Raw genomic sequence first — 9,354 nt, forward strand, 5'->3', positions numbered from 1 at the left:
CAAGTCGCTGCTGATGACGCTGCTTCCGGCATCAGTTTTTGGTGTCTCTCTTCGTCTGATGCCTACCCTTTGACCTGTCCAGCAAGGGAGGCCCTGCCAGTAGCTACGCTACCGCTGGTATAGCTCTCAGGGTCCTTGGCATACTCAAACCCCCTCACCACGATTAGGTGGAGCCACCAACGAGGGGGCTGCTTGATGAATACAGTAGTTTTATTTGAAACTGTATATACATCTGCTTGATGTATATACAGTTTCAAATAAAACTACTGTATTCAATTTCACTACGAACGCACACAAAACAGATCGCGCTCTGTATCTCAGCCACAATGCAGCTGTCTGTCCACTCAAATAAAGGGAGCAATAAGCTTTTGCAGTTCTAACGGAAGGTTTTAACACTGAAGAAGGGACCCCTCTAGCTTTCTCTTGAATAGCCATTCTCTCATTCTTCTGACCTTCAGTCAAAGATTCGAAAATCCGAAGGGTGTAAGCAGTGCTAGCAGAAGGCCAAATGATTTTATTGCTTCCATCTGTTTTATGACACCAGGGACAGCTAAAATTTGTCAAGTGTTACAAACAGAAATGAATTTATAATGCAGAACAACTCTGTGAAGAACTGGGAAACAATTTTTGCAGTACGCATCAAAATTAAAACACAAAAAATTGAAAATAGAGTATAACACTTTGTATTAAAAATTTCAAATCTTCCATTATAATATGCGACACTATGTTCTTTGCTGATATAAACAAAGTTAATACCATCCATTTATCATAAAAATGTGCTAGATACTGCATTTTTAAACACAACGCTTAAAATTGATTAACTGCCTAACAGGAACGGACATTTAAATGCAAGGGAGCAACGGGCATTTAAACGAGCACCAGCAGCGGGCATTTAAATAAACTCCGGCCAGCTCAAGTTTACCACTATTTCGAAGTCCGGCGTTTAAAGGTTAAGAGAAGTTTCTCAAATAAACCTCATGTAGAAACAGATGACTTCCAGCATCCAGAGTCTGATCAGAGAACGCACATCCCTTGTCAGCAAATGCCATAGATTCTTGAGTAGGATAAAAAAGGGCACAAATCGTCACCACGGAATGTTGAGCTCTGAGAGTATAAAACAAAACTTTCCTTCCACACAAACAATAACTTTCAGAATGTAACAAAACAAAATATAAAAACAATTATCTTAGAAGAATCTTCAAAATATGGAGTTCAAGTGTATCAATGTGTGGAGATAAACATATAGTTCAAAACAAGTAGACAAATGCCCTTGTGACGTGGAACAGAATTTCAAAGAAGTAATTAAAATTTTAATAGGAAATTTAAATGGATTTTATTTTATTATATTAAGTGTACTACAACATGTGATTTTAGTGCATATTAATGAAGTGTACCAGTTTTAATATAATAAGACACCTTGAAGATGGCCATCTAGGGCCAAAGTGTTAAAAGCGTAAGCGGAAGAAAAGGGAATAATTTGTTGCACGTAATGTAATATTGGGGGACAGTGTTATACACAGACATTTTGATATCTCGTTAATTTCTAGAGAACCATTACAACCACCATTTGAAAAGTTTCATGTACTGGCATGCCATCCCACTGTCTGGGAACATATTAAAGACTTCCTATGCTATGCAAATGAAAACCATAACCTTACAAACTTATGTAAGAAAACTTGTTACCAAAGAAGTGATGTTATTAACGGCAAACTCTGCTGTTAATCCCTTCCGCCATTCCACTTCCTGTTATCCACAGCAATTCTACAATCCAATCAAGGCTGCAAGGAAAGTTCCATACAAACGCTCTGTTCAGGTTCAAGGGGCTGAACGCCTGTATCCACCAGGAAGCCAATATCTGCATGAACTGAAAATAGAAACTATTCTGCCCACATCCCACCTGCCCCACAACCAGCAAATCTTGTTCAAGGCAAGTATTGCAAATACCAGCTTCATTCTATTAACAAGGAGAAAATTAATTAAAACAAACAGTAATGAACTTTACACAGATCCATTCAGAATAGGCATGGCATTGAATACTAAATTAAAATTTTACTACCCAACACATAAAAACTTCACACACATAAACTCATATAGTTAAATGTACACGTTAAATATACATATGAAGATAGAGAGAATTTATACATTAACAAAGCAACCACAGAAGACAGCAGCTTCTGTGGCCAATACGTTTAATGCCTGACCATACTGGCCGAAAAATGTAGTGATGGATCTTTAAACTTTTAATAAATTTTGTACAACATAGTTTGCATGTGAGACTATAAAGAACTGACATCAGAAATCCAACTAAGGAAATTGATCAATGCATAGATGTGTGACTGAGTACCAGACTTGAGATAACAATGTCCAACTAAAACTTTTTATGACAAAATACTCAGTCTTAAAAGTCATGAGGTTACCCTTGCCTGAAAAAACAGTATTTCTTAGATGCACGGGCTACCATGGCCGAACTATCTACACTGTAACCACTGTAGATTCAAAGGTTACAATGCAGACTTCTCCCTCAGGTCTCTCTTATCATGGCTTGCCACCTCGGTCCAAACGTCGACGATAGGCAGGCATGCCATCTCAAACCGGGAGACTGAAATGAAAAACAGAATACCTGTATAATATCACAGTCAAGAAAACACGTCAAACTAATGAGAACATGGTTCATTTTTGTACAGGATTCTTCCCTTAATTCAGCAAACATATCAACCTATTCAAACTGTTTACATCTTCGCGTTATTTCATCCCACTGGTTTGATAGTTTGTTACTAGAAGTGGCAATGCACACGTTATTGCAATCAGATTTACTTACTTCCTATTCCAAAAGCTGCCATAGTAGTTCGTCTCGCATTTTCATTCTCAGGGATATTGCCTTTCTCAGCGTACAGGTTAAAATGGCCTGCACCCTTAAATCTTTCCTCCTGCCTCTTCTAAAAGTTCTCCTTTTGTCTCTCAAGACATTTATCCAGGCCGAAATGTCATCTATCTGATCTTCAAGTGGAAGACGGTTGACGGCATCCATCGTAGCTTGTAATGTAACAATTCACGGTAACCACACAACCACACACCTTCACCTCCACAATGGCTTCTATTTCGGCCCGGTCGGTCCGGTCATCCCACAGTCTCCAACGGTCTCCAATGTTCCTACGCCAAGGAAGAAAGAACCTAGTCATTTCAATTATGTTGCTTCATATATTGATATATACAACCTGTGATAATTTCCTTCCATGTTAAGCCTTATAGTTTTATTTTCTGAGGCCATAAGATAATGTAGAGGAAAAACGTGATTAAATTATTACGCATATCTAACGGTTTTCTTAGCGGATGAATATCCACCTACTTGAATTGAATACCTCCAATAGCTCCAATGGCTCCAATAGCCATCAATTCAAAGCTGACAATGCTACCAACAGCTACCAAATCTACCAACCTGCATAGGACAGCTGAAATAACGCATCACATATTAATTACATTCACGGAATAGTAAAGAACGTAAAGAAGCAAAGCACTCGCGGTCGTATTGGAAGTTGTCTGTGTGTTATCAGCAGTATATTTTTGTTCTCGTACTGTTAAACAAGGTAGGTTATGAAGAAAGCAGTCTTCTGGGATTTGGCACCGTGTATATGTGGTGTTACCAGACGTTTCGGAGGAACGTGTCGCCTCCATCTTCAGGGTAGAAGAAAAAATATAAGAAATCTGCAAGCGAAGAGACCGTGAGAAACGGTAAAAGCACGGTTTCTCACGGCCTCTTCGCTTGCAGATTTCTTATATTTTTTCTTCTACCCTGAAGATGGAGGCGATACGTTCCTCCGAAACGTCGGTTAACACCACATATACACGGTGCCAAATCCCAGAAGACTGCTTTCTTCATAGTCACCGCCGTGAAAGCCTCAAATCTTACAAGGTAAGTTATATCTGTTAAGCTTTAATTTTGCCTACCGTGCAGAATTATTATCAGTCACATTCTCCATAAGCATTATCACCAGTACAGGTACAATAGGACATATGGAAGCCGACGTGCCGAGGGAATCTAATATGGATTCCACATTACACTATACGAACTCTTATAATTACTGTAATCTATTGTAAACAGTTGTAAGTAAGTTGTCAGTTTGGCTGTGACGAGGTCAATATCCAGTCCGGTATCCAGACAAAGGATCTGTGAAACCATGTAGCTATGTATGTATGTATGTATGTATGTATGTAAGTAGTAGAATTTCATGCTCTTATTGTAATCAACCAATGTACAGTAACTGACTTGCCCTATGTCATGTAACAATTATCTATAGAGACGAAATAAATAAATAAAATAAATATGAGATCTAAATACACTTCCTAGATTAACCAAAATGCACATGAAATAGCTCGACAAAGAAAAGTAAAAGGGCAAGGTTCTGGGATCTGATTGACTGGTTTCATTTCATTACAATTTGAGTAATACAATTCAAAGCAGAAACTTGTTGCCAGAGCCAAATTTAATGACAGTTGGTTCAGGCACTCAAGTCATATTAAGGTTACTACCTCAACGATGTGAGAGCCTTCAGTGTTGGTATTACTGATGAGAAGGATTTACGAAGTGCTCAGTAGTGATGACGTCCCGAGTTTCATGAAGGCTGGTAAAGGCGTTCAACAATTGTTAAGAGCGATTAAAAGACATGTGCAGCAAGTTGATCTCAGGCCTAATTCTAATTTTTAAAAATATAGAGATATGCCGAAAAGGGAAGGGAATGGCACACAGATATAGGGCAAAAATATACATATAGGATATCCTACTAAATATCAGATGCCAGAAGAGCTTAATTTTATAATAACACTAACTGTAATAAAATACTGTAACTACATGTTAAGCAAACTAGCCAGAAGATAAACATTCAAGCCATAACTGTTAAACATATTTATGTTGTTACATAGTTCATTGCCAGCTAAGGTGCAGCAAACAAGACATTTATCATGATATTTTATTATAGATTTGCCATTTCTTATTGTACGTTTTTGGCAGCATTCCAGTACGGATCAACAACAATGGCGTTAAAGAAAGGAGGATCATGATGGACGTCACCCTGCTTCCAAGAGAGCGAGACTGTTGTGGGTGGAAGATGCTCAAGAATCTGTTTGATTGCTTGGTAATAGCACCAGTAGTGCACATTCAAATTTACCGCTAAATGATAAAAGGGATCATAAGGATTATGATGTCCTGGTCTTATATACTGACAAAGACCTTCTGTGGGAGACAGTTGAGTTATTTATTATATGATTTGAAGTTGTAAATATCTAGTTATGTAAACAGAAACCAATAGTCTGTTCTTTTTCTAGAACACTGACATATGTCAGAACTAGTTGGAAGTTGCATGATTAAAAGAAATGTTGCCCTGTGCTTAATTAGTTAAGCACTGTGACATAAAGACATATGAGGGGAGTGGAGGTATATTTCCACCATTCTTGACCTGAGCACTAGATGGAGTCAAGCGGTCAGCTTCACCCGCAGAAGTGGTTTATTAGTACATCAACTTCCACTCTTAAGAGAGATTAAAAAGCAGGAATATTCAGAGGACCCAGTATGAGTGTACTCAGTGTCAGCGTGAAGGAAGAAATGGCAGGCAGTATGTATGTATGTTTGGTGTTGAGCTACCAGATGTGCCAGATACACATGAGTATAGCTTTGGTTGGCAGCGTTACATTCGTATCAGAAGTAGAATGTATACCGCCTACAAAGGCAAAAGTCTGAGGGGATTTACCCAAATTGTTTAAGAGCAAATTACATGAATGTAATGTTACGATAGCATTAGGAGTGCACAGGTGTGCTTGCTTTGAACTTCCTCATCTAACATGTCAGTTTCAAAACAAGGTGCATTAAGAAATGCAGTCTTCAACAGTGCACAAAATTTGTTGTAAATTAAGAAGATGAAATCAGATAAGGAATAATCGGAAGTATTACTCACACACTCTTTCCCTTCACTAGAGTTTGAGTATCTGATGCAATAACTGGAAACCCACTTAGTATGTATGGATAATGAACCCAATAAAATAACAGTAAAAACTGGGCTTTGTGGACACTATCCATCATAGTGCTTTTTTTATTTAAAACAATATTTTGGACACTGGAATCTGCCTCAATCCTCAGATAGGCCTAAATCTAGCTCCTGTGTCCAGGTACTAGGGCGAACACAAGGCAGGGATATGAGCCAAATGTTCATAACCCATCTGTGGGAGGAGAACTGAGGAAGAGTCTAGTCTCCGAAACTGTGTTTTAAATAAAATAATTATCTCAGCATGGAGGCAGCATGCAGTCTCTGATCCATTGCTGTAAAAGAAAACCAGGACAATGGATAATGTTCAAAATATTAATAACTCTGTTAATACACCATAGTCACAAACTTTATAATTCTATTTTTGCTCTCAGAATCAGGTTATTTTATTGCAAGTCTGCCATTTCTTATCATATATATGTATTATTTCAGGCAGAACCTTCTTGCAGGAACACTCAGATGTGTCAGTTGCATGACTTAAGAAAAATGTTGTCCATATACTTGATCAGTTAAGCACTGTGCCACAGAAACCTATGGGGGCATGGAGTCTAGTTCCACCATTCTTGACCATGGCACTAGATGGATGTGTGTGGTCACTTTCACTCCCCTCCTGATTTATCTCCAGTACAGACTGGACAGGAGGCTGAGATGGGGGCTTTGAGAACTGTTGCTTATCAGAATGAGAATTGTTACGTACACAGAACCACTGTGTTGCATTGGGAACATTGCAAACTAGAATTTCGAAAGCTGCTGCTGATTTGTCTGCTTCAGTAATTAAATGATTATTTGAAATGCATTCATGTTGTAAGATATAGGTATAATGGTCACATGTATGAATTCTGTGTTGTATTGTATTGTATTTATTTGCACGCTCCAACACATCCTTACATGGCCGAAGCCCTTGGATACCGAACCGGTCTCACAACAGGCCTGCTAAGTAGCAGGTAGTCACTAGATAATATATATACAACAATATTAACATGATATTAACTTAATACCCTTATATGTACTACAATTACATCACATTTACAATATAATTACATTATAATTTAAATATAAATAAATAACATAAACACTCAATAACAATCCTAGTTAAAATATTCATCCAAAGTATAATAAGATTTACGATGTAAAAAGGCATGTAAAGCCACTCTAAATTGCTTAATATCACAGACCAATTCTTTAATCTTCAATGGAAGATGGTTAAAAAGTTTAATGCCAGAATAATAAGGACCTTTCTGGTAAATTGTTAAATTTGCCTGAGGACAATAGAGATCAAAATTACGCCTCATTTTCAGGCCATGAATTTGCGTTGACTTATGATACAAGCCCATATTATTCACAACAAACATCAATAATGAGAAAATATATTGCGACTGCAACGGCAATATTCCCCATTCCCTAAATGCCTCTCTACAAGAGTCTCTAGGTCTCAACCCACTCATGACTCTGATTATACTCTTTTGAATTCTAAAAATATGCACACTAAGGGGTGAATTACCCCCAAAAATAATTCCATAGCTCAATAGTGAATGAAAGTAGGAATAATACACCATTTTTAATGTCTCAATGGGCAAGATGGGTTTAATCACCCTCATTGAATAACAAGCCTTACATAATTTAGGCCTAAGCTGAGTTATATGAGCTTTCCAAGTGCACGATCTTTCTATAACAATCCCCAAAAATTTCATGTTTATATCATTTAAAATCTCATTATTACAATATCGAATAGAAGTTACATTATTCGTTCTAGGCTTTGCCTCAAATTGAACATGTTTAGTTTTATTCAAATTTAAGGTCAACCTGTTTGTACTAAACCACTCATTAAGACAAGTGAAAGAGGTTTTAACATCTTTACTATACTGGCTATTATTCGAACTGCTAATGACTAAGCTTGTATCATCTGCATACAATACTGATTTAACTGAATCATTGAAAATTGTGGGGAGATCATTTACATAAAAAAGAAAAAGAAGCGGACCAAGGACGGACCCTTGTGGGACTCCGTATCTTACAGTATCCCAGTTAGATCTAGCAGCATGATCAAAGTCAGTGCTGGCTATTAATACTCTCTGTTTTCTGTCTGATAAATAGGATGTGATCAGGTCGAGAAATTTGCCTCGTATTCCATAAAATTGAAGTTTCTTCAATAAAATCTCACGGTTGACACTGTCAGATGTCTTCTTTAAGTCACAAAAGATTCCACCTACAATTTCCCACTTATTTAATGCTTCTAATATTTCATTTATTAACACATAAGAAGCTATAGTTGTTGAAGATTGCCTTCTAAATCCAAACTGTTCATTAGCTATAATATTATAGTCATGAATATGTTGTTCAGTAGCTAGGAATTTTATTGTTTAGCAAGCAGACCTAGGTTTGTTGTGGGCACACAGTGGCTTTATTTTGGCTAAACTGACCAAGAAACAATTAGGGATTTTTTCCTGGGGTTTCTTTTCTTTGGTTAAGTTTAATTTTTCCCTGTTGTTAATCACTTAAACACTGCATAACAAAGACATGTGTTGGATGGAGGTGAGTTGTCAGCTTCATGCCCTGGCCACTTGACCACAAGGTAAAGAGCTCCAGTACCCAGGGTGATCCCTGCAGCTGGCCTGGACACTGCAGAAGGAAATATTCCTTGCCCCAGTCGGGAACCAGTTGAGCTCTCTTGACCCGTTTGATTTCTTTAAATCATTTTATAGTTGTGGCAACATGACATGTTTATTGTCTGGAAAACGGAAGAAATGAAAATATTCAAAAGGGAATATTCGTATACAGAAGAGAACTATAACAACTATGACCCAGGTCCCAAAAACGACTAGTTGTAAACAAATTTTCAAATCATTACATATATTACCTCTACCATCTTTGTACATATACGAAACTCTAATATACATAAAATCCAGTTTGAATGATTTCACAACCAACTCAGGATTACACTCATACAACACAAGGAAAAAAGATGACTTGCACATTGTCCCATGTAATACAAGTATATGCAAGAACAGCTTTAACAATGTACGACTTCAACTGCTAAATCATCTGCCACCATATATAAAGAAATACCGGTACTATATAAGTTCAAAAACGCTCTGAAAACTTACCTACTCGATCATTGTTTTTATAAAGTGGATGAGCTTCTCTCGTGTAAGACAAACACTAATCAATTATAATCACATAATTCATGAATAATCGGTTTTGGGAATCCCTACTGCGCAGTTTTCCTTTCTTTCTTCCAGCAACCAAGATAACATAGTCGGAGATGCACCTGAATGGGCTACTCTGGAGAGATTGCAGATGCGAAGAACCTGCACCAGGAAGG

General features: G+C 37.5%; 1 long non-coding RNA gene across 1 annotated transcript; it reads left to right on the forward strand.

The window, feature by feature from the left end:
* The first annotated feature begins 3,385 nt into the window (after nt 1-3,385).
* LOC111871513 lies at nt 3,386-8,809 on the forward strand. Its single transcript, XR_002844035.2, has 3 exons — nt 3,386-3,584; nt 3,880-3,910; nt 5,006-8,809. It is a non-coding gene; the product is annotated as an uncharacterized LOC111871513 (long non-coding RNA).
* Nucleotides 8,810-9,354: the final 545 nt, after the last annotated feature.

The sequence above is a fragment of the Cryptotermes secundus genome, unplaced genomic scaffold (genome assembly GCF_002891405.2).
Source record: "Cryptotermes secundus unplaced genomic scaffold, Csec_1.0 scaffold625, whole genome shotgun sequence".
NCBI lineage: Eukaryota > Metazoa > Arthropoda > Insecta > Blattodea > Kalotermitidae > Cryptotermes > Cryptotermes secundus.